The sequence below is a fragment of the Antechinus flavipes genome, chromosome 1 (genome assembly GCF_016432865.1).
Source record: "Antechinus flavipes isolate AdamAnt ecotype Samford, QLD, Australia chromosome 1, AdamAnt_v2, whole genome shotgun sequence".
In the NCBI taxonomy this organism is placed as follows: Eukaryota; Metazoa; Chordata; class Mammalia; order Dasyuromorphia; family Dasyuridae; genus Antechinus; species Antechinus flavipes.
In genome coordinates this window covers 180215269-180241603 of record NC_067398.1, presented here as the reverse complement: position 1 = coordinate 180241603, position 26335 = coordinate 180215269, and the positions used below count along the sequence as shown (strand labels likewise).

General features: G+C 33.9%; 1 long non-coding RNA gene across 2 annotated transcripts in view; it reads left to right on the top strand.

Annotated features, from left to right (window-relative positions):
• The first annotated feature begins 16503 nt into the window (after window positions 1-16503).
• Window positions 16504-26335, top strand: part of LOC127551649 (uncharacterized) — a 92724-nt gene continuing 82892 nt past the window's right edge. The window contains exons 1-2 of one of the 2 annotated variants that reach the window (XR_007951152.1): window positions 16504-16625; window positions 24138-24278. This is a non-coding gene — a long non-coding RNA (uncharacterized LOC127551649). Of the gene's footprint in view, window positions 16626-24132; window positions 24279-26335 lie in introns of both variants that reach the window. The other variant, XR_007951148.1, reaches the window with a different exon arrangement.

Genomic DNA, 26335 nt, shown 5'->3' with positions numbered 1-26335 from the left:
CAAAGAGAAATTCCATTCAGAATAACTGTTGATAGCATAAAATATTTGGGAATCTATCTACCAAAGGAAAGTCAGGAATTATATGAGCAAAATTACAAAAAAGTCTCTACACAAATAAAGTCAGACTTAAATAATTGGAAAAATATTAAGTGCTCTTGGATAGGCCGAGCGAATATAATAAAGATGACAATCCTCCCTAAACTAATCTATTTATTTAGTGCTATACCAATCAGACTTCCAAGAAAATATTTTAATGATCTAGAAAAAATAACAACAAAATTCATATGGAACAATAAAAAGTCAAGAATCTCAAGGGAATTAATGGGGAAAAAAAATCCAATGAAGGTGGCCTAGCTGTACCTGATCTAAAATTATATTATAAAGCAGCAGTCACCAAAACCATTTGGTATTGGCTAAGAAATAGATTAGTTGAGCAGTGGAAAAGGTTAGGTTCACAAGACAGAATAGTCACTATAGCAATCTAGTGTTTGACAAACCCAAAGATCCTAATTTTGGGGATAAGAATTCATTATTTGATAAAAACTGCTGGGATAACTGGAAATTAGTATGGCAGAAACTAGGCATGGACCCACACTTAACACTATATACCAAGATAAGATCAAAATGGGTCCATGACCTAGGCATAAAGAACGAGATTATAAAAAAATTAGAGGAACATAGAATAGTTTATCTCTCAGACTTGTGGAGGAGAAAGAACTTGTGACCAAAGATGAACTAGAGATCATTACTGATCACAAAATAGAAAATTTTGATTACATCAAATTAAAAGGCCTTTGTACAAACAAAACTAATGCAAACAAGATTAGATGGGAAGCAACAAACTGGGAAAACATCTTTACAGTTAAAGGTTCTGATAAAGGCCTCATTTCCAAAATATATAGAGAACTGATTCAAATTTATAAGAAATCAAGCCATTCTCCAATTGATAAATGGTAAAAGGATACAAACAGACAATTTTCAGATGATGAAATTGAAACAATTACCACTCATATGAAAGAGTGTTCCAAATATTATTGATCAGAGAAATGCAAATTAAGACAACTCTGAGATACCACTACACACCTGTCAGATTGGCTAAGATGACAGGAAAAAATAATGATGAATGTTGGAGGGGATGCGGGAAAACTGGGACACTGATGTATTGTTGGTGGAGTTGTGAACAAATCCAACCATTCTGGAGAGCAATCTGGAATTATGCCCAAAAAGTTATCAAATTGTGCATACCCTTTGATCCAGCAGTGTTTCTATTGGGCTTATATCCCAAAGAAATACTAAAGAAGGGAAAGGGACCTGTATGTGCCAAAATGTTTGTAGCAGCCCTGTTTGTAGTGGCTAGAAACTGGAAAATGAATGGATGCCCATCAATTGGAGAATGGCTGGGTAAATTGTGGTATATGAATGTTATGGAATATTATTGTTCGGTAAGAAATGACCAGCAGGATGAATACAGAGAGGACTGGTGAGACTTACATGAGCTGATGCTAAGTGAAATGAGCAGAACCAGGAGATCATTATACACTTCAACAACGATATTGTATGAGGATATATTCTGATGGAAGTGGATTTCTTTGACAAAGAGACCTAACTCAGTTTCAATTGATAAATGATGGACAGAAGCAGCTACATCCAAAGAAAGAACACTGGAAAATGAATGTGAACTATCTGCATTTTTGTTTTTCTTCCCGGGTTATTTTTACCTTCTGAATCCAATTCTCCCTGTGCAACAAGAGAACTGTTCAGTTCTGCAAACATATATTGTATCTAGGATATACTGTAACATATCTAACATATATAGGACTGCTTGCCATCTAGGGGAGGGGGTGGAGGGAGGAAGGGGAAAAAATCGGAACAGAAATGAGTGCAAGGGATAATGTAAAAAAAATTACCCTGGCATGGATTCTGTCAATATAAAGTTATTATAAAATAAAATAAAATATTAAAAAAAAAAAAGAAAAGAAAAGAAAAAAGAAAAACAACTCTGAGAAAAGGGTCTAATGGTTTCAAAGATCAGCAAAGGGATCCCTGACATAAAACAGGTAAAGAGTCCCTGGTCTATCAGATCTGTGTCTAACTTCTTATGTTAATCTCTTTCTTTGACTTCAAGTCTAGGTCTCTTATTATGCTAAACTGTCTCTCAGAGTAGGGAGGATTGTTTAAGATCGATAAACTGAACAATCCCGTAAGCCTTCCTCAGTGACTTTGTGAGGAAAGAGTTTTATCTACCTTCAGAAAAAAAAAAATTTCGGATATTCTGAATGTTTTTCCCCTAGAAATGGTGAATGAAGGTATTAAATGAATTAAGTGAATGAAGAAGTTAAATCACTCCGAGCAATTCAGTAGGAGAAATCTTGATCCTCATTTAACACCGAATTTTGTTATATTTCCTATTATACTAGTACTAAGTTCTAGAATTGTAATTTTATCCTTATTGGCTCATTCTCCCACTTCCAGCTAAGAATTTTGTACACACACCCCCACTCCCTTTGGGACTTCACTTTATTTTTACCATATTTCAAAATTTTCTTTTCAATCTGCCAACAAAAGGATTTTTTTTTTTTGCCTTGCCTGGATGACACAATTCCTGGGAAAATGGTATCTCCTAAATTAGAGAGTGAACACTCATTATTTAGTGAATATCCCTACCTGGATACAATCAAGAAATAAGTAATTTTCATCTGCATTAGGAAACATCTTACAGAATAACCAGGTTCAGCAACTAATCAAATTCAGTTATCAGTGTTGGGATTACTCTTTTGACTTCTTTTATAAAGTGGCTTCAAAATCCAAGATTTTTAAATTTTATAACCTTTATAAGATGGACATTAAGTTTCTGAAGTTAACATGTGAGTTTTAAGTTTTTAATAAGTTCCTGGAAAGTAGGCAACAAGATACACACACAAAAGAATTACCTAAAAAAAAATCTTCTTTATTCTCTTTTTAAATTATTTCAAATATATATTGGATATTTACTTTTTTATTATGCATTTAAAAATCAAGAATTTTTTTTTCCCCTAAAAGGAAACTACTGGAATGAAAAGGCGCACTTTTTCCGCCTATGAATTTTTTTTTTTGATCAATGTTCATTTACTATTGATTTCTTTACCAACAATATTCTGAAATTTCAGGGTGCAATTTTTAGTTAGATGAAAATGTTTAATATTTTCTAAAGAATTTATGTAAATCACTTTCAGAAATGCTATTTTTATTAGTTTTTATCCTTTTTTTGGGGGGGAGACAAAGACAACATCTCTTAGATATTTTCATAGTAAGATTTCACCCAACTAAATTAACCTAAGCCATAACTTTATTATTCTGATTACAAATTATGATGAGAATAAGTGTTGTTATATTTTCCCTTTTCCTTTTATTTTTTCATTGCATAACTGGGGAAAATTTTGAGCCTATCAAAGAATAAAAGAAGAGGAGGAGTGCAGGCACTGAGTAACACTGAAAAGGAAAATTGAAATCTATCTATATTGTTGTCCTGTTTTGGGCATCAAAAAATTAATAGAGACTTGTCCATCAAACCTAAAAAGTAGGTAGCTAATGAGCAATGAAACAGGGAACTAAATATAGGGAAAAACATATTAAAAGTCCTTCTCTCAAATCAACAAGTCACATCCAAAGAACATATAGGACTTTTGGTGAAGAGAGTCAATTTATTATAGGTACACCTTGTTTAGGTATAGTTGTTTACATATTTTCTTCCTCATTAGACTATGTGTTCCATGAAAACAGAAATTCTTTTACTTTTCTTTGTATAACCAGCTCTTAACACACTGTCTGGCACATATAAAGAGCATAATAAATTTTTATAGTCTGATTACCATTGCTTTTGAAAAAGATGTGACAATTCACTGTCCATGTTAATCCCAAAGAAAAACTCATTTCCCTAGTTACTTGTCTTCTACACATGCCGTTCCCTTATATTAATATCTAAGATCATTAAAAGGAAACTGATTTTTCACTATCTTAGCACCAAACTCTGATGCAAGGATCATCCTTCCTTTTCCTGATCACCACTCCCTGATGTGTGTTTTTTCTACCTAGCTTACCCTAAGCACACTGACAGTTGGCAAGTCTTGTTTTTGTATTTGTAATGTTTAGTAAATATTTACTATTATCTTATTAGGGGTTTAAGAGAAAGAAAGTAATAGGAGAAAGTATATATGGGTTACTTTATAAATGTATAAGTGAGTGTTTGAAACCAGGACTATAAAAAAAAATTTCCTCATAAGCTTGGAGGTTTTTTAGAAATATCGGAAGAAAAAAATACAGTAGAAGTTTACAATTGGGACCTTGTTATAGCTTTTAAAATTCAGTGCTAATGAACTATGGGATTTAGAACTGGTACAACTAGCCTACTTCTTTTCCCATTTTACAGAAGAGAAAACTGAGATCCTAAAAAAAAAAAAAAAAAATTAATGGACTTCCCAAGAACACAAAAGGTAGTAAATTGTAGAAGGAGAATTTGAACTGAAGTCCTAACTCTCTATCTAGCCCTCTTTCCACAACAGCATGTTGGGATCTCTGGACTACACTGAAAAGAGTATCATAAGTCTTCTACTTCAGTTGCTTTTGCTCTCTTACTTCATGTGACAGTTTTATCTTCCCTACATCAGAAATTTAAATTTTTGTTTGCTTTCTTTCCAGGGAAGGGTTTAAACATTTAGCTTAGCTAAGGTGCAATGACCTGAATAATAGAAACATAGAATATTGCTAATTTGGGGATTTAAAATGGATAAACCTTTTTTAAATGGATTATGGAAATTTGAATATAACAAACCAGCTTTAATCATGGAGTTAATGAGCTTCCACAATTTAACTAGGCACTTTTCAAATGTTAGGTTATGTTGATTTTCAATGTCAAATATTCATAAGCTGAGAATTCGTATGAAAAAAAAATAAGGCTTTTCTTACTGTATGTAGGCACTTGAGAATTTTTTTTTTCCCCTGTGGTATTCTCTTCTGCCCATACAGACCTATGACAAAATGAACTTTTATGTACTTCATTCTCAAAGCCTGATTAGATTTGGACTTCCTTCATAGTAGCTAGGAACTATGCCACTATTTTTCAATGTGATTACTGTGGAGAACACGTGGAATTTGAACCCTGCCCTACATTTCCTCACTGTCTTTTCCATCATTACCTGTTTAAAAGAAAATTTCATCCTTTATGTCAGAGGTTGGTTGAGGATAGGAATAAAGAATGAAAATGTGACAAATGGCCATTTATTGGTCATTAACCATCATGATTAGAGCAGTCTCTCTTTCAGCATAAGGGTCAGCATTAAGAGATGAAAGAAGCCTTTAGCATATCCTCTTGATAGGAATGAAGCTGTTCATTATCTGATCATTAGGGTTCATGCCAAATAAAGCACATTTCTCACACAACCAATGTCTTAATTGTGCATTTAGTCATTGGCTTAAGTAGGAAGCAATGGAAAAACAAGTAACTAAGCAACCATACATCCCGATCTAAATGCAGAAGAATAGTTAATGCTGTTTCACATAGCATCTCAGTAAAAGCAGTTAGTGAACCTACCTCTGAGAGCTTGTATAATGGCCCCCACTATTAATGGAAGAACTTTGGTGAATAATTCAGCTAAAAATGTAGCAATTTATTCACAGAATTTCATGGCTATTTGTGAGGAGATTCCTCACTGTTTAAAAAAAAAAAAAAGCATGGTTGCAAAGCTTCGAAGTCAAATATAGAACACTAAGGGTTATTCTGATATTGAATTCTGAAGTAATGTTAAAAATACTACAAATTTGAAAGATATGGGGATTGAGAACAGTGGAGGGAAATCAGAAAAAGGAAAAGGGGATAGCAGATAAGTTGTATATACATTAGTAATAGTGCTAGAGGTACAAATGAAAGGGTGACATTGATGTTGCCAAATACAAATGTATGATGTGATAATAAAATTTCAAATGACATGGAAGTCTGCCCAATAGACTGGCACTAGCAGCATTGTACAGTGACAAAGTACTAGAACAGGAGTCAAGAAACCTGGATTGCCATCAACAATTTTATGTTCTTGGGAGAAGCAACTAATCTCAAAGTGCCTCCATTTTCTCATCTGTAAAATGGGACTTTCTGTTTCACTATTAGGATGCTTGCAGAAATAAAATTCAGAAAATGCATGCTACAAATAATACAAAGCAACAGACCACAGTGGTGACCCTGAATTTATTTCTTTCCTTATTAGCCATGTTGCACACACACACACACACACACACACACACACACACACACACACACAAACACTGACAAAAAAGAAAGAAAGAAAAAGGGAAAGAAAGGAAAAGGAAAGAGAAAGTGAAGGGAAAGGGAAGAGAGGGAAAAGAAAGGGAAAGTGAAAATGAAAGGGAAGGGGAAAGGGAAAGGGAAATGGAAAGGGAAGGGGAAAGAAAAGGGAAAGGGAAGGAGAAAGGGGAAGGGCAGGGGAAAAGGAAAGAGAAAGGGAAGGGAAAGGGAAATGGAAAGGACAGGGGAAAGGGAAGGGGGAAGGGGAAGACAAGGGGAAAAGGAAAGGGAAGGGGAAGGAGAAAGGCAAAGGACAGGGGAAAGTAAAAGGAAGGGAGAAAGGGAAAGGGAAGGGGGAAGTGAAAGGAAAGGGCAGGGGAAAGAGAAAGGGAAGGGGAAGGGGAAGACAAGGGGAAAAGGAAAAGGGAAGGGGAAGGGGAAGACAAGGGGAAAAGGAAAGAGAAAGTGAAGGGAAAGGGAAGGGGAAAGGAAGAAGCAGGGGAGAGGGAAAGGGCACAGGAAAGGGAAAGGAAAAGGGAAAGGGAAAGGGAAGGGGAAAGGGAAGAGAAAAGGGCAGGGGAAGGGAAAGGGCAGGGGGAAAAGAAGGAAAAGGGAAGGGGAAGGGAAAGAGAAAGGGAAGAGAAAGGGAAGGGGAAATGGAAGGAGAAGGGGAAGGAAATATGTTTGTTTTCTATATTCAGAGCCCCTTAGTTTTTTCTTGAGATGGATAGCATTTTTCAACACAGTTCTTTGGAATTGTTTTGGATCATTTTAGTGCTGAGAATAATTGTCATTTACAACTGATCATCACAAAAATAATGCTATTACTATGTAACATTGTTCTCCTGGTTCTGCTCATACTATTTTGCATCAGTTCATATAAGTCTTTCCAGGATTTTCTGAAACTTTTTGCCTATCATTTCTTAGAGAACAATAGTATTCCATCAATCATATAGCACACATTGTCCAATCATCCACTAATTGATAAGCATCCCCTCAATGTTCAATTCTGTCACCACAAAAAGAGCTGCTATGGATATTTTTGTTTATATAGGTCCTTTTACGTTTTCTAAGACATCTTTAGGATATAGACTAATAGTGGTATTACTAGGTCATAGGATATGCACACTTTTATAAACCTTTGAAAATCATACCAAATTGCTCTCCAGATTGGTTGGATCAGATTACAATTCCATCAGCAATGTGTTGGTATCCACTAAACATCTCTCAGATTGGCTAAGAGAACAGGAAAAGACAAGGATAAATGTTGGAGGGGATGTGGGAAAAGTGGGACACTAATACATTGTTGGTGCAGTTGTGAACATATCCAGCCATTCTGAAGAACAATTTGGAACTATGTTCAAAAAGTTATCAAACTGTGCATACCCTTTGACCCAGGAGTGTTTCTATTGTGCTTATATCCCAGAGAGATCTTAAAGGAAATAAAGGGACACACATGTGCAAAAATGTTTGTGTCAAGAAACTGGAAATTGAGTGGATGCCCATCAGGAGAATGGCTGAATAAGTTATGGTATATGAATGTTGTGGAATATTATTGTTCTATAAGAAATGATCAGGAGGATGATTTTAGAAAGATCTGGAGAGACTTACATGAACTGATGCTAAGTGAAATGAGTAGAATGAGGAGATCATTGTACACCATAACATTAATATTATATGACGATCAATTCTGATGAACATGACTCTTTTCAACAATGAAATGACTGATGTCAATTCTGATGATCTTGTGATGAAGAGACCATCTACACCCAGAGAGAGGACTATAGGAACTGAATGTAGATCACAACATAACACTCTTATTCTTTTTACTGTTCGCTTGCATTTTGTTTTCCTACTCATTTACTTGCTTTTTTGATCTGATCTCTTGTGCAGCAAGAGAATTGTACAAATATGTTTATACATATTGGATTTAACATATATTTTAACATGTTTAACATATATTGAATTGCTCTTCATTTGGGGAGGGGGGTGAGAGAAGGAAGAGAAAATCTGAAACACAAAGCTATGCAAGGGTCAATGCTGTCAAATTATCAATGCATGTATTTTGAAAATAAAAAGGTTTATAGGAAAAAGAAAAACAATGTGTTGATATCACTATTTTTCTACATCCCCTCCAACATTTGCTTTTCTTCTCTGTAACATTAGCCAATCTGGTAGGTGTGAAGTTGTATTTCAGAGTTGTTTTAATGTACATTTTTCTAATCAATAGTGATTTACTATATTTTAAAATCTGATTATCGATAGTTCTTACTTCTTTGGAAAACTGCCTATTCATATCCTTTGAGATTTATCATTGGGGAAATGACTCATAATCTTATTTATTTGACTCAGTTCTCTGTATATTTTCCTCCATCCTATTTTCTTTTTGTTTATTCTTCTCACTCTTTCATCTTACTTTATCCCTCTTCAAAAATCTGTCTTGTTTCTAATCCCTGCCAACCCCAATTTGCTCCCCTGCTATCACATCTTCACTTTCTTGTACTTCACTATACAGCAAGGTAGATTTCTAATGAGAGTTAAGTTCAGGTATTAGTCACTATCCTTCCCCATTATTTCCTACACTATAAACACTGATCTTTTCACACTTCTTTTATGTGAGATAATTTACTCCATACTACAACTCCCTTTCTCATTCTCCTAGTGCATCCTTTTTAATCTCCCCACTTAATTTTATTTTTTGAAATCATCCTATCATATATTCTTTCTAATTGTCCTAATAATGATAAAGTGAGTTACAAGTATCATTTTTCCCTGTAGAAACAAAGGGTTTAAACAGTTTATTAAGTCCCTTATGATTTCTATTCCTATTTTCTTTTTAATGCTTCTCTTTAGTCATGTATCTGAAAGTCAAATTTTCTATTCAGATGTTTTTTTCATTAAGAATTCTTTTAAAATCCTCTATTTTGCTGAATATTGATTTTTTCACAAATTATTATATTCAGTTTTGCTGATTAAATTATTCTTGGTTTTAATTCTAGTTCATTTGCCCTCTGAGATATTATATTATAAATTCTCTGATCCTTTTTTCTCCTTGTTCTGGGGATTTCTGAATTTAACAATAATGTTCTCGAAGGTTTTCCTCATCGGATCTTTTTCATGTGGTTGTTTTGGATTTTTTTTCCTATTTTTACTTCTCCCTCTTATTTTAATACTTCAGGATAATTTTATTTTTTTATATTATTATAACAAGATTTTTTTTTGGATTGTAGATTTAAGGTAATCACATTATTCTTATGTTTTCCCTTTTTCATATGTTCTCCAGATCTATTTTACCCCTTATGAGATGTCTCACATTCTCTTCTATTTTTTCATTCTTTATATTTTATTTTATTATTTTTTAGTCTCATAACTTTGTTAGTCTCCTCTTGCCCAATTCTAGTTTCCAAGGAACAATGCGCTTTTCTTCCTTTAAATTCTGAATCTCCTTTTCTAGTTGGTTGACTTTCTTTTCATAATATTTTCTTGGATTATTATTTTTTAAAAATTTTTCCTCAATCTCTCTCATTTGATTTTTAAAGTATTTTTAGTTTCTCTATGAATTATTTGGGGGCAAGTAACCATTTGGTATTACTCTCTATTGTAGGAGAGGCTTTTTTTGCTTCAGTATTCTACTCTGAAGATGAATCTCAGTCTTCCCTATTCCCATAGTAACTTTCAATGGTTAGATTCTTTTTTTGTCTGCTCATTTTTGTTTTAAATAAGAGCTTGTTAGTGGAATTACCTTTTGTCCTGGATAGTACATGTAACTTCATGTCCTCCTTCAGTTCCCCTCTTCTGCCCTGGAACAGAAACCAAAAACTACACCCTCCTATAAGTATCCATAACAAACAAGTTCTCTGCCCCACTGCTTCTCCATTCACCAGACATATATTAGTTCCTTCTCTCCCAGGCCATATCTCAACAGACTAGCTGGGCCTGGCATTCCTTATTTCTTCAGTTTTCTTCAACTCAGACACCTGACTTCCCATACTGTCTGGGAGGTAAAAGTTCCTAGGCTATAGCCAAGGCTACCTCCCAACCCAGCTAACCTCAGGACTCATTGCTTGCTATTTCAGTGGAACTAATCTGAAGTGTTTGCTCTTTATATTGACCAAATCTCCATCCTGGTATCTAGTTTTAAATCTTCTCTGTCCCACAAACACCACTATTCTTCCCCAATTCTCATTTATTTTAAACTGCTCTATATTTGCCCTGAAGTGGAATTTTGTCTTATTTATGGTGAAAATCCAGAGAGCTTGGAATTTTCTGACATACACTAACATTTTTCCAGAATTCTCTCTCCTGAAACTATTTTCCAGATCAGTTGTTTTCCAATGAAATTTTCCCGTTTTCTTATTTTTTTTCTTTTTTTTTTCTTTTTTACTTTGTATTATATCTTGATGTAACATGGAGTCATTTGTTTTGACTTTCTTAATTCTAATATTTAAGGAAATATCTCTTCAGGGAATTTTTGTACCTTCTTTATCCATTTCACCAATTCTGTTTTTGAAAGTTTTGTTTTCATCAGTATTATTTTTATGTTTTTAGAACTGAACTGTTGCCTCTCTTTTCATGGTTTTCTTGTATCACCCACACTTCTTTTTTGCAATTTTTTCCTTCACCTCTTTGATTTTAAAAAAAAATCTCTTCTTTACTCTTCTAGGAAATCTTTTGAACCTTTGGCTAATTAGTATTTTCCTTTGAAGTTTTACTTTTTGATTCATTGTCTTCTTTTGGGTTTGTCTTGACTTTCCTTATTACAATAACAAGTTTCTATATTTAGGCTCTTCTTTTGTTGTTTGCTCATTTTTCTAGTCTATTTCTTTAACCTATAACTGTATGTTAAAGATGAACTTTGCTCCTGGAGTGAAGGAAGCACTGTCCCAAGCTTTAGATTTTTGTTACTGCTGTTTTCAGAACTATATTTCTGATTCTTTTAAAGTGATATGATTTAAGGAGATATTTAATTCAATGTGTTCCTAAACTGTGATCTGGTCCATGAACATACAAAAACACTCTTCTCTTCCCTGAAACTATGGCTACAGGAGCCAGTGAACTTGTGTTCTTCTTAGTTCTGAGACTGTGACAGACCTGAGTATGGGCAGTGCAGCAGAACTTTGCACACAGTATCCCCAAAAATTCCACTGTAATTTCTTTCTGACCCTGTTTCCAACCCCTTTATTTCTGTTAGTTGAGAGCTCCAGAAGCCATTGCTACTGCCACTGATAAACTGTATCCAATGATAAACAGGTCTGCTGCTGCATCTTGTCACATAATTTCCAATACACTCCAACTCCAATCATCACCCTGTTGAGACAAAGCTTTTTAAGTTATCCCAGGCTGGGAAATTGTTTCATATGGACCTTTTGTTGGTTCTACCACTCTGGGATTCAAATTGAGAGCTTATTTTAAAGTTATTTTAGAATTGAACTTGGGAGAGGTCAGATAAACTCCTGCCTTATTCTTCCATCTTTGTTCTGCATCTCATGACCCTTGATTTCTAAAGATTATATCAGTGGACATCTAATTCCTGCCAAGCTGGAAAGTTTGGGAGTATGCCACTTTTTGGTGGATTGCATACTCATTTTCTAAGAAACTGTCATAAATTTGAATAAATCATAAATTTTTAAACCATGGCAATATTTGAAGACTATGCATTACATTGTAGAGGGGCTATTCTGTGAGTCAATGGTCAGTATATACACATTGAAGAAATTGTAGATCCTTATAGATTGAAGTAAAAGGCCTTTATTGATTATTATGATAATGATGACAGTGGTAGTGGAATGTAAAGATCTATAAAATGAGCTTTTGCTGCATCAAATTAAAATTGAGGAGATAATTGTCACCAAATCCAAGCAGAACTGACATTATGTCATCAAGGTCTTTGTGCCAGTATTTCTAGGGAAAGATTGCACCAAAAATATACACAAAAATTTGCTAACTGTAATCATATGCACTTTATTATTCACTGCTATCATTGCTACCTAAGCAACTTCACTTATCTAAATAAGCTCAATGTTCTTATTCAGATGTAAGATGATGTATCCATAGTTACACAGATAAAAAGACAATAGGGTTGGTACTGTGGGCAGCAAGAAGTCATGGAAATAGAGTTAAAGAGTTAGATTTCCATAACAGTAATGATTCAAATCAGCTGAATTCAATACTATTCATTTCAGTCCAATATTTATCAAGCAGAGCACTATAGTAAACTTTGGTGATCATAAGTAAAAAGTTCTACAATCTATGCTTTTAAGAAACTTATATTCTAATAGGGAGGATATAACATGTACACTAACACATATGATAGAATGTTGACTTTGACATATCTAAAAGAGAAATTAAAACAAAATGTTAAAGCAAATTTTGAGTTCAAATGAGTATCAGAGGAATTGTCAGAAAGGAGTAGCTCTTGAAATGGGTTAGAAAGAAAGAGAAGAGTTAAATAAAAATAGAGGTAAGCAGGGAGTATCTTCCAGACATGGGATCTAGGATAGATTGAATGCATTCATGGATATAGGAATGAATAGAACAAAATAGTTTAAAATGAAGGGGAATAGTGGAAAATAAGATTAGAAAGATGGCTTGCAGCCAGATCATATGCGACCTTAAGTGGCAGGTTAAGAAGTTAGGATTTTATCTTTTAGGCAATAGGGAATCACTGAAGGCTTTTGAGCAGGGGTATGAATGGTCAGTCCTATGGATTTGAAAAATTACTTGGGCAAATATATGATTAGAAGTAATAGGAAAAATAAATAATAACACTTTTAAATTCCATATCAGAAAAATACCATAATAATTGGAATTATCTTTCAATTCCCTCAACAATCAAGTATGGTGAATTTAGAAACTGCTATAGTTTTTGGTTAGGGTTTATGGAGATCAGATATAAAGAATTGCTCTGTAAAAGTCTTACCTGGAGCAGAACTGGTTCTTGCTCTAATAGGAATTATATAAGAAGTCTACAGACAAAAGTCAGTGTTGTCTTGGTTTCTCTGTTATTTTAACCTCCGGTATAATTTCCATGACTTCCAAGGCCTGTCCTTTCTGTTTCTATGATTTTCTTTTGCATTGATTAAATAATAAAGTACCATAACATATATAAAAGCATTATTCTATAAAGGAGGTGACTGGGTCAACTATAATATTACACATTGTAAAATAAAATTTTTATTTGTTTGAGCCTGATGAATTCATTTTAACAGCCTACATCGATGACACTACAATAATGACATTGATAGGAAACACTTTATATCTGCCATTAAAATAGCAGAAGACAATGCATCCTTGCAGGTTGAAGACATTTTCCTTTGCATGTTAAAAAAAAGTCTACTCCAAAGAACATTTTTTAGAGAAAAATGATTTGTTTATAGACTTTTTTACCCTACTCATTTTATTACAAGTTTACTGTTGTTCAGTCATTATAGTTGTGTCCAACTCTTCAAGACCCTACTTGGGGTTTTCTTAGCAAAGACACTGAGTTATTTGTCATTTCCTTTTCTGGCTCATTTAATATATGAGAAAACTGGGGTTACTTGTCCAGGGCACACAGTTAGTAAGTATCTGAAGCTTCATTCAAACTCAGGAAAAATGAATCTTTCTGGCTGTAGGGCCTATACACCAATTATTGCACCATCTAATTGTCCAAAGTACGGGATGGGTTTGCCATTTTCTTCTCCAGTGGATTAAGGCAAACAGAGGTTTTGATATTATCCAGGGCCACATAACTAATGAGTTTCTGAAACCAAACTGGAACTCATCTTCCTGACTCCAAGTCTACTACCCTATCTACTGAGCAATCTAGCTGTCTTTATTTATATTTTCATATACTTGAGGTTTAATAATGCTACATTCAATGATTTCTGTCATGTTCATATATATGGAGGATGCAGTTTTTTGTTTCTATTAAAAAACAGGTCCTTATTTTGATTTCTATAAATCTAGTCTCAATTTGTTCAAGACCCAGGTTAATTTGCTTACCTGGTTCTTTAAAAAACTCATGACTAACCATGAAATTACCTTTAAATCGGCTGGTCAAATTTTTCAAAGGGGTTTGTAAACATTTAAATGACCTTTGTAAAGCTACCCTGAAAACCTCAAGAAGCAGAAGAGATCAGAAGCTGACTAGTGTCACTGTCATGATTCTAGTTGAACATGACCTTCAAGTGATGATTCCAGGAGAGCTACAATGATGAAACATGTATGAGAACAGACCTATTGACATGCAGTCGTTTTCTTGGACAGTCTCTAACCTTTCATATTGGTGTAAAGCTTGAAACACTGCATAGACATTTTAATAAGTGCTGACTTCACCAGGAGAGTAGAAGTGAGGAACATTTTCTAATATATTCCTATTGGGAAAAATCTAGGTTAAAGACTGACAACCGGTGAATAGATACATTTTTTATGGCTCATGGGGATGAAAAAAGGAAGCATTTGATTGCAAAAAATAAAAAGAAAATTCTGTCTTAAGGAAACTTTTCCCCCCAAAAAAGTAAAAAATGTTAATACTTGGGGGAAAAGGTTCATCTCTCAATATGCATATAATTCTCATTAGTGCTAATATGACCCAGTGTGCATCAAAGGAAAAAATATAAGTGTACCTGATGTGCTGAACTTTCCTAAAGAAAAACTCTCTAGGACACAATCTTTATAATCAACTGCACATTTCCTTCACAAGTAAGGACTGAGTTAATGTCTCACGGAAATACTAATTTTTCAAAAAAAAAAAAAAATCAGCACACTATTTCTTTTCTTTGAGATGAGAAGGATCTAGTCTACATGAATGCATTTTCCAATAGGATTCAAAAGAGTGAAATAGGAAGAGAAATATGGTTAAACTAACCAGAAAGAAATTCATTTCTTTATTTCTTTCTATTTCTACCAAGAGAAGCGACAAATTTCCTAGTTTGGGGAGAAGGGGAGGGAGAGAAGTAGAAAAGGGAGAGAGGTAGAAACACTTATTTTAAAAAATTAAAATAGCACTAATTAGCTAAATAATTTCCACCAATCACAATATGATTTTGCAAATAAAACAAGCATTAAGCTATTTAGAAATATAAGATTAAACTGGCAGCCCAAAAAGAGATGCAATCTCTAATATTAAAAAAAAAAAATGACAGCACCCATCAAGATAAGTAAGGACTTAAAAGCTTCTATCCTATTCAATGGTGAGCTTAGAAGCTAGTTTGTATTAAATATATTAGCTTTTGAGTTTAAATGCTATTCATTTGTTCAATTTGTTTAATAAATGTAGTATTAAGAGTCTACTTTTTGTCTAGTACTGTGCTGGAAGGAACTATGTAGGACCCAAAGGCAATAACAAGGCAAAAAAAGTTTTCATCAAGTATGTAACAGGCACAGAACTAAAAGGCAGCTCAGTGATACATGGGCCTAGAGTTAAAGAGACCTGAGTTCCAAAGCAACTTTAGACACTTACTAGCTGTGTCACCCTGGAAAATCACTTAACAGGTACTGAGGGAAGTTCCAGGGAGGAAAGACTTCCAACTACCTGTTCAATGGAAGAAAAGGCTGCTTCTAGAAGTATTCATTTCCCTCTCACTGTCTTTATGGAGCTAGAAGTAAAAAGCAATTTTAGAGGTCATCTGCTTCAGCCCCTTGATTTTTTGAATAAGGAAACTATAAACCCAGAGCAGTAAAGAGTGAATAAATGCACTTGGGAGACATTGAGAAATTAAAATATAAGATTGAAAAGAAGAATGCTGAAAAATTGGCGGTTGAATTTTTTCTGTTTGCAGAGTCCTGTTCTATGAACACAGATGCTAAAAAAGTGAGAGAGCCTGAGTAGTTCTTACCCACCATGAATTATTATTTATTATATTCAGGGGTGATTTTAAGTGACAGAGTAGCAATTAAAACATATAGCTTTAGTGACAATTACCTTGTGACACTATGCTTTGTATATAATAAATGACTAATGATTGTTAAATTCAATTGAAAATCACTTGTCTTTCAAAATAAATTACACACAAATCTACAATTTCACATGAAAAATAAATCAAATATTCAAAAAAACTGACAAAGGTAGCACTATTTTGAGAGAAATAGACCATCAAGTGTATATCAGCATCCAGTAAAATGATAAATGAAGTGATGCAATAATACTTCACAATGTAAGGGCAGGGCTAGAACTTGATCACATCACTAACAAACTAAGCATGTGCAGGTCATACATGTCAAGGAATTCTGTTCTCAGAGCTTTTGTTGCTATGACAGACTCTTAAAGATTTATTCAGATGCTGTGCAGATTGATGCCAACCAAATGTTGCCTTAAATATGTTGTCCATGTTTATAGATCTGAAAGTAGGAGGGAGAGAAGAAAGTTCCATGGGTAAGTTCAAAATAAAATGACCAGAAAAAAAAGTGTTCATACTTATTAAGATTTAGGGGGAACCATATCTTTAAAAAAAAAAAAAAAAACAAGAACTAGAATTTCCCTCTCCCTACCCTCATTTTTTTTATTTTGTACTGCTGAAGATCATTTAAATAGTTCAAGAATACAGATCTTTCCTGGGTCTTTTTTCCAAAAACACTCCTAATGTGAGTGGTCTAACAATTATTCCACATGCCACAGGTTCAGATACTTTTTATACCTAGTTTACTTTTGTTATCATACTGTGATTTCCATGAGGTACAGAGTTTCTGGAGAAGAATTTACTCTAGCCTACAAATAGATAACTTCCCTGCAATGTATAGTCTTAGAGAGTTATCTGGAGCACAAAGGGGTTAAGTGACTCGTCCAGGATCACATAACCAACATTTGTCAGAAACAAAAATTCAGCCTAGATCTTCGTAACTTGGAGAATACCTCCAGCTTTTCCGATAGGCACATGCTCTAGTCCATTTTATCATTATTAAAATCAAAAAACCAAATTAATGTTGCGCCTATGATAAACTCTTCTAATTAACAATTTCATAAGTTTTATTTATGTTGATTTTTCAAAATATGCTCCCTCTGAAGTAACCTACTTCTCCTTTGAATCCTCCTATATCATTTAATAGTACCACCTTTCTCACATCTATCCAAGCTTGAAACAGTAACATCTATCCAGGCTTGAAACAGTAACATCCATCCAGGCTTGAAACATCTTTGACTCTTCCCCACTCATCACCCACATGTTATTACTTGTATCTAATTCCACAGCATTTCTCATATCCATTTCCTCACTACTCACATAGCTACCGCTGTAGTTCATACTCTTTGCAAGGATATTTTAATGCCTTCTAGTTGTATGTTCTGCTTCCAGTCTCTCCTTTCTCCAGTCTACTTTGTTTCACACAAGCAGAAATCACTTTCAAAATGAATAGACATCTGACTTTGTAACCTCCAATCTCAAAAGTTTTCTTTTTTTAATTTGGTATTTTATCATCCTCAATTATATGTAAAGACAATTTTTAACATTCATTTTAAAAACTGAATTCCAAATTCCCTCCCTGTCTCCAAACATCCATCATTGAGAAGGCAAGTAATTTGACATATGTTATACATGTGTGTTCATGAAAAGAAATTTCTGTTTTAGTCATGTTATAAAGAAAATAGACCAAAAAAAAGAAAAATAAAGTTTTAAAAGTATATTTTCTCAAAATTTTCCTGTGATTTCCCATTATTCAGTGGACAAAATACAAAATCTTAGCTTGGAATTTAAGGTGCTTTACAAAATCATTTTAGTCTACTTTTGGAGCCTTCATGTTTCATGTAGTATATATTCCAACCAACCTGAAAGACTAATAATTCTTTGATTTGATCTGCCACAGTTATTTGCCTGAGATATCTCCCACTTAGGAAATGTATGTTTCTCATCTCTATTTTGAAGAATACTTTTCCTTCAAGGAAGCTTGTGTCACCTTATCTAGTAAACCTTCCCAGATCTCCAAAAATCAGTGACCTCTAACAATCTAGTATTTGACAAATCCAAAGACCCCACCTTTTGGGATAAGAATTCACTATTTGACAAAAACTGCTGGGAAAATTGAAAAGTAGTATGGCAGAAAGTAGGCATAGACCCACATCACCGTATATCAAGATAAGGTTGAAATGGGTTCATGATCTAGACATAAAGAATGATACTATAAACAAATTAGAAGAACATAGGATAGCTTACCTCTCAGATTTGTGAAGGAGGAAGGAATTTGTGACCAAAGAAGAACAAGAGATCATCATTGATCATAAAATAGATAATTTTGACTATATTAAGTTAAAAAGTTTTTATACAAACAAAACTAATACAGAAAAAATTAGAAGGGAAGCAATAAACTGGGGGAACATTTTTACATCCAAAGGATCTGATAAAGGCCTCATTTCTAAAATATATAGGGAATTGACTCAAATTTATAATAGTTCAAGCCATTCTCCAATTGATAAATGGTCAAAGGATATGAACAGACAATTTTCAGATAAAGAAATTGAAGCTATTTGTATCCACATAAAAAAAAAGTGCTCCAAATCACTATAGATCAGAGAAATGCAAATTAAAGCAACTCCAACATAGCACTACATACCTGTCAGATTGGCTAAGATGACAAAAAAAAAAAAAAATAATGATGAATAATGGAGAGGATGTGGGAAAACTGGGACACTGATACATTGTTGGTGGAACTGTGAACAGATCCAACCATTCTGAAGAACAATTTGGAACTATGTTCAAAAAGTTATCAAACTGTGTATATCCTTTGATTCAGCAGTATTTCTACTGGGATTATATCCCAAAGAGATCCTAAGGGAGGGAAAGGGACCCACATGTGCAAAAATGTTTGTGGCAGTCCTTTTTGTAGTGATAAGAAACTGGAAACTAATGGATACCAATTAATTAGAGAAAGGCTGAATAAATTATGGCATATGAATGTTATGGAATACTGTTTTCTATAAGAAACAACCCACAGGATGACTTCACAGAGAACTGGAGAGACCTACATGAACTGATTCAGCTAAGTGAAATGAGTAGAACAAGGAGATCATTATATGGCAACAAGAAGACTATATGACGATCAATTCTGATGATTGTAGCTCTCTTCAACATTGAGATGATTGAGATGATTCAAACCAGTTCCACTTGTGCAGTAATAAAGAAAGCCATCTACACCCAGAGAAAGAACCGTGGGAACAGAGTGTGCAACACAACATTGCATTCTTACTCTGTTATTTGCTTGCAATTTGTTTTCTTTTTCCATTTTTCTTTTTCTTCCTTCTTGATCTGATTTTTCTTGTGCAACAAGATAACTGTATAAATACATACATATATATATATGCAGATATTGGATCTAACATGTATTTCAACATATTTAACATGTATTGGACTACCTGCCAGCTAGCAGAGGAGGTGGGGGTAAAGAAAGGAAACTTTGGAACAAAAGCTTATGCAAGGGTCAATGTTGGAAAATTTACCCATGCATATGCTTTGTAAATAAAAAGCTTTAATAAAAAATGAGTTAGTGCTCTTCTAATTTTCTTTGGATATGTTATCTGGATCTCTCCTTTCACTCATGATATGCTATTTTGCATTATATAAATCTCTGCAAATTATAGCAATCCTGTGCCTTCACTAGAGTGTGAGATTCTTGAAGATAGTAATGAGACCTTTTTTTTTATTATTATTATTTAATCTTCGCATTCTCAGTACCTAGGACAGTGCTTTACACAAAGAGAGAGATTTTTTAAATATTTATTAAATTGAATTAATTCAAGAGCTCAATTTCAATTCTACCTAACACTAGTCATATTATCTATTTTAATAAGAATTTGCAGATATATATCCTCACAGTACTAGGGAAAAAACAAATCTAAAAGGAAAGAGAGCAAATATTGAAAGAAAAATAATTGAAACATAAAGTAACTCTAATCTGCTATAATCTACATAGAGATAGAAAGTCATCTAGCAAAAATATTAATAAGCTATAGAACATCCTTGGGCTTGCTGCTTATTTGTTGTATAATTAATTGGTAATCAAATGATTTATACTTGTAAATGAAATAAAAGGGGGGAACCATAACTGGTCAGAAAAGAAGAGGATATCCTAAAAATATGTGTAATTATCCATATGGATTTGAAACTACTGCGTCAGAAAAAAATAAATTATGGATTCAATCAATTCAGACTTGGACCAATTCTCTTTTACAATGGTATTTTTCTTCATATATGAGTCTCAGCCAATCATATAGTGAGTGTATTCCACTGGGTAAGAGAGGAACCATAGGAAAAAATATTGATGGATTGGTGACAAATCTATCATCCTTGCTGTATAAACAGCCCACAAAAAAGTATATATCTTCCTACATACTATTCATATTATGGCATTTATTCAATCAACAAATATGTATCAAGTTCATCTACTACTTGATATGTTGATATGGCTAGACATATCATATTTATATATGAAGGTAAACAGATTTTCCTCCCATAAGATGGATGGGAATGAATGGATCATAATATGCATTATTTTAAGTGAATACCCAAATTGATAGACTCACAGATTCATTGGGTTTTGGAGCAATGGAGTAAAAGAAGGAAAACAAAGACAAAAAGGAAGAAGAGTGGAAGAAAAAGAGAAAGGGAAGGGAAGAAGAAGAAGAAGAAGAAAGAAGAAGAAGAAGAAGAAGAAGAAGAAGAAGAAGAAGAAGAAGAAGAAGAAGAAGAAGAAGAAGAAGAAAGAAGAAGAAGAAGAAGAAGAAGAAGAAGAAGAAGAAAGAAGAAGAAGAAGAAGAAGAAGAAGAAGAAAGAGGGAATAAAGAGAAAATGAAGAGAGAGAAGATGAAAAATAGAAAGAGAAGGAAGAAGTGCTCAAATAATTACATAATTGTACTTAAAAGAACATAAGATCTTTTCTGGGAGGCATGAGAATTTTGTATATTTAGTTTTAAAGTGCATTACTCTAGCAGAAGCACAAACTTATTAGCAGCTACAGAGTGCAGTAGATGGAGTGCTGAGCCTAGAGTCAGAAAGACCAGAGTTCAAATAAAATCTCAGATAGTTAACTGCTGTGAGAACCTGAGCAAGTCATTCAACCTTATTTGTTCAATTTCCTCATCTGTAAAATTAGCTGGAGAAGAAATAGCAAACTTCTCCAATATCTCTGCCAGAAAAAAAAGCCTCAAATTGAGTCACAAAGAGACATAACTGAAATGCTTGGAACAACAGCAAAATATTCACAATACAGATGTCAGATGAAAATTTAATAAGAGTAAAGCATTTTAGGTAGCTCAGGTGATTATCCATGAATTTATAAAGGACTGAAAAGTAAAAAATAGTAAAATTAACTAAATCAAATAGTATGTTGAACAAAGAATCTAGTTGAAGTCAAATATCAAACAGAGATTTTTATTATTGTTTATATGTGTTCAGCTTTCCATAATTCCATTTGAGGTTTGCTTGGCAGAGATATTGAAGTAATTTACCATTTCTTTCTTCAGCTCATTTTATAGATGAGGAATTGCGGCAAATAGGGTTAAGTGACTTGCATGGGGTCACACAACTAGTAAGTATCTGAGACTGAATTTGAACTCAAAGAGGTGGATCTTTTTGATTCCAAGCCTAGTGCTTTATCCTCTGAAAGATAGGATAAGAATAAACCAATAAAATAGAATAAGCAAACAAGACATTTAAAAGAGGCAGAATGGTGACGTTAACCCAAAGAGTCAGAATAATCATATTTCTTAATTAAGCGAGCCTCAGTTAGATTGTGAGAAATGCTGAAAAGTTGGGTTTCCACAGAGTTGCAAGCTTCCAGAAGTGTGAGATAGTGGGTATCATTGACTAAGAGGTTTTCAGAATTGAGAGGTTAAGGAAGGTTAAGATTCTACAGAACAATTAAGTAATCAAGAGAAACCTTGAGCAAGCAAGGAATTGGGGACCTAGGAAAGCACAAGTGGATTTGGCCAATCAGAAAGAGTTTTGTGGTTTTGAGAAAACCAATCCATTCTCTGAAGTAAGGGCCTGTGCCTAGTTAACAACTATAAAGCTTCTAGTGCTGATTTTCAGTGTCAAGGGGGCTTTTCTAACAAGTTGATGGATGTCAAGCATTGTATCAATTTCTGGGTTCCTTACTAAGTCTTCTATTTGCTAAATAGAAACAACTATGTAGGCTTCCTTTGGATATTATTCACTCTTGGAATGGTTACTTCCAGCCAGAAAAATATTAAACAGTCTCAATTTCCATCATTGGCCAAGATTTCTTAAAGTATACAGTTTTTCACATATCTTCTTTTGATGTGTTTAGCCTCAAATAGAGAAAGGGATCTTCCATGAATATTCATGGTTTTGGCATAATCTTTTAAGAAACAAATTCAAAATCTGGTAGAAGGAAAAAAAATCTAGCACTGTTACTAGTAATGATCACTAATGCTCAGTCTACATTTTCAATTGCCCTATTTCACTCCATTGAAATGTATCCCTTAGTTGTAGTATAAAACAGTCAGTACTTTCCAATCTCCCCTTATGTCCCTTCAGCAGCTGAGATTTCCTCCTCTTTTTTTTTTGCTATGAAATGCCCTTTATTCTCTGCCCCACCCAAGAAAACCTCATTGTCCACACCATCCTTTGTTGTTATTGCTCTTGTTGCTGTTGATGTTTTATCTCAGCATTACTATCCTATACATATTTTGTGTGGGATATTTAATTGCCTTCCTTTATAAAAAGCTCCAGGGGACTGGGCAGTTTTATTTCTGTAAATATATAATTCCCTTTTAAGACTTCCTTATAACAAGTGAATCAGAATATATTTCATAGATACAAGTGTACTGCCATTTTGTTCTTCAATGGATAAAGGCAAACAGTGTTAATCGACTTGCCCAGGTTCACACAACTAATAAGTGTCTGAAGTCAAAACTCAGTCAGGTATTCCTGATTTCAGGCCAGCACTCTATCCATTGAGCCTTCTAGTTGTCTCTATGCCTGACACATAGTAAGTGCCTAATAAATGCTTGTTCGCTGATTGACTGATTAATTCACTGACTGAAAGCCACCATATTAGCTACCTCAGGCTCTTGTCATCTATTATCTGAACAATTATTATAGCCCCTTAGTTAGTGTCAGTACTGCAGCTAAAGTAATCTTCCTACAACAAAGGTCTAACTACATCATTCCCCTATTCAATAAGATTCAGTGTGTCTTGATTGCCTCTAGAATCAAATAAAAATTCCTCTATTTGGTGTTTAAAAGACTTTCACAATTGGATTCCTGCTTGCCTTTTTCATGCTTATTTCACAGCATTCCCCTTCATATACTCTCACATGCAGTCAAACTGATCTTCTTTCTATTCCCTATGTATAACATTATCTTTTCCTCTTTCCACAGAATGTCTCCTACTCCTTTGCTCTCTTCCTTGCTCACCTTTGCTTCTTTTTCTTTTGCAGAGCAATTAGATTTGTCCAAGATTACACAGCTAGTAAATGTGAAATTTCTGAGGACAGATTTGAAGTCAGGTCCTCCTGTATTCTATCCAAAATTACTCTAGCCACTTTGCTGTCCCCTCATTTTTGCTTCTAATGTAGCTCTTTAGCTACATTTGAAAATAAATTCAAATTTCATCTCCTACACAAAGTCTTTCCTGATTCTCTCAGGTGCCAGAACCTCTCCCATCAACATTTCCTTAAATGTGTTCTATATATTCATATATGTAGATATGTTTCTCCTGATAGACTGTTAAATACCTAGTTGTCATAGACTGTTTGTTTTTGCCTTTGTATCTTCAATATCGTACTTGATATATATTAGGTGCTTCATAGAAGCTTATTAATTGATAACAACTTACTGACTTGTTCTCTCCCTCCTTTGCTTTAAACCAGCAACTTCCAATTTGAAATTCTCTTGCACTTGCTGTTAATAATCATTTTATATTTTTCTTAGGACAGTTCTCTCCTTTCCTGAGACAGCCACTTAAATCTGAATCTGAATCAATGTATAATTTCAAAGAAGACTCACAGAGTAATCACCAAGATCTTCAATAATCTTTCTGACTGATATCATGACTCTTCATCCAATGTTTTTCAAAGGTACCATAAACTAATTAAGGACTTTTCACCTTAGCCTAATATCAATATTTGATCTAACTAGGGCCTAACTTCTTGGACTCATTAACTCCCATGTTTACAATAATAACACTGCTGAATACTTATCAAAATTGAAAACCAAATGGGGCTTGACTTGGGACTTAATGGTGTCCAATTAATGAGAATCAGAGTGGTTTTGGTTTAAGGTCTGATCCTTAAGTAAGAAATTTTTCCAGTAAATCCCAAAATATTTTGGGAGGGCCAAAGATCCCCCTGAAAAATAACTTTTAAGAGCATTTGTAGGGTTTGATAGCCTATGTTGATAGAAGGAGGGAAGGGAACAAGGGAAGAAAGGAAGGAAGGATGAAAGGAAGGAAGCAAGGAAGGAAGGACAGAAATGTTATGTCAAGATATAGATGCAAGAAAGAGACCAATATAATTTTAAGTGGAAAGTAGTAAGTGGAAGTTTATAAAGGCTAAAATCACCAAGGGGAGGGGATTCTATAGCATAAGGGGAATAACAGAAGCAAGAAGTAGAGTGAAGATTATGTTTCTTAATGCTAGGCAAAGACAAAGGAAGGTTTTGACCACAAGTTTTGGCTAATTGAGGTGAGACATGCTGAAATGTAATGGTATCCTCAGTAGTAATGAGCAGATTTGTTACAAGATACTGATTATTTCAGGATACACAACATTTTCATAACCTTGAGACAAAGGGGTCCCAATTTGCATGTGTTACTGTCAGATTACAGGAATGTTTCAGAGAGTTTCATGTTCTAGGAAATACCAATTTTATGATCATGAGAAGTTTCAAAGGGCCCCAGAAGTTTCAAGTACTCCTTCTCCAGAAGCACGGGGCATCACATGATTTAGAGTACTTCAGACAGAAAAAAATGAAAGAAGGAAAGAAGGAAGGATGGGATTGCTCTCTCCTCTACTCTAGGATTTCTTTTGGTCTATTGTTATTTGAATTTTCATCTTTCATTTGTAATAGGAATTAAATTAAATGATATTAGAACTTACCCAAAGCTACAGAAATTAGATTTACTTTATGTGGATGTTTTCCAAATTTTTTTGTGCTTCTCTTCCTCCATCCCACCCCAAGACAATATAATTACAAGAGTTAAGGTAAAATGTTCTTCTGAAACTTATAGAAGTCTTATCTATTCACCTTAAGACTATAAAATAGTACTACTTTCTGGCTGTGGCTTCTAGAGTTGGTTCCTGAGACTCTAATACCATTGGGAATTGTTTTTAACTAACTGAAATGCTTATTTGTAGTTATTTCAATAACAATATATACATCTGGTCAGGGCAATTTTCAAAAACCCTATGGTTTCTAAAACTTATTTACTGACCATAACCTCTCCTATTGCTGCCTCCGATTTATAATTTACACATGCAGGTCTTTGGAAGGTTCCAAATTACCTGAGTGGCAATTAACCAAGACTTCATTATCCAGCATCTTTCGGAATAATGGATATTTAACTACAAATAACTATGACTACATTATTTGCTTATTTACAATTGAAAAAGAAAAGTACTTTTTTTTAAAGAATACAATTTAAATTAACAGGATGTTTAGTTAGAATTTGTCATTTTATAGTTGTCAATAATTTTAGAATCAACAAAATTTCAGAATATTTACCTAATGGTAGATCCACATGCTGTCTTTGAGACTTTGTCCTAATCAAATCATATATCCATTGAGCTTTTAATATAATGGTTTCATAGTGTGTTTTATTTCCTGTCTCTCTGTCTGCATCTCTGTCTCCATGCTTCTCTCTCTCTCTCTCTCTCTCTCTCTCTTTCTTTCATTCTCTCCTACTCTTGTTCTTGCTTTCTCTCTTGCTCTTTCTCATTCTTTTACTCTCACACTCTCTCACTCTATGTCTTACATTTATTTATGTGTGTGTATCTGTCTCTGTCACCATATGTGTGTATTCATATGTATAGTCACAGCAAAAAAAAAAATCCCTTCATAGCAAAAATGTTTTTTTTATTCTTATGGTGAGATGAAAAGGCATTTACTTCAAGTGTTCTGAGATTCATATTGTTTC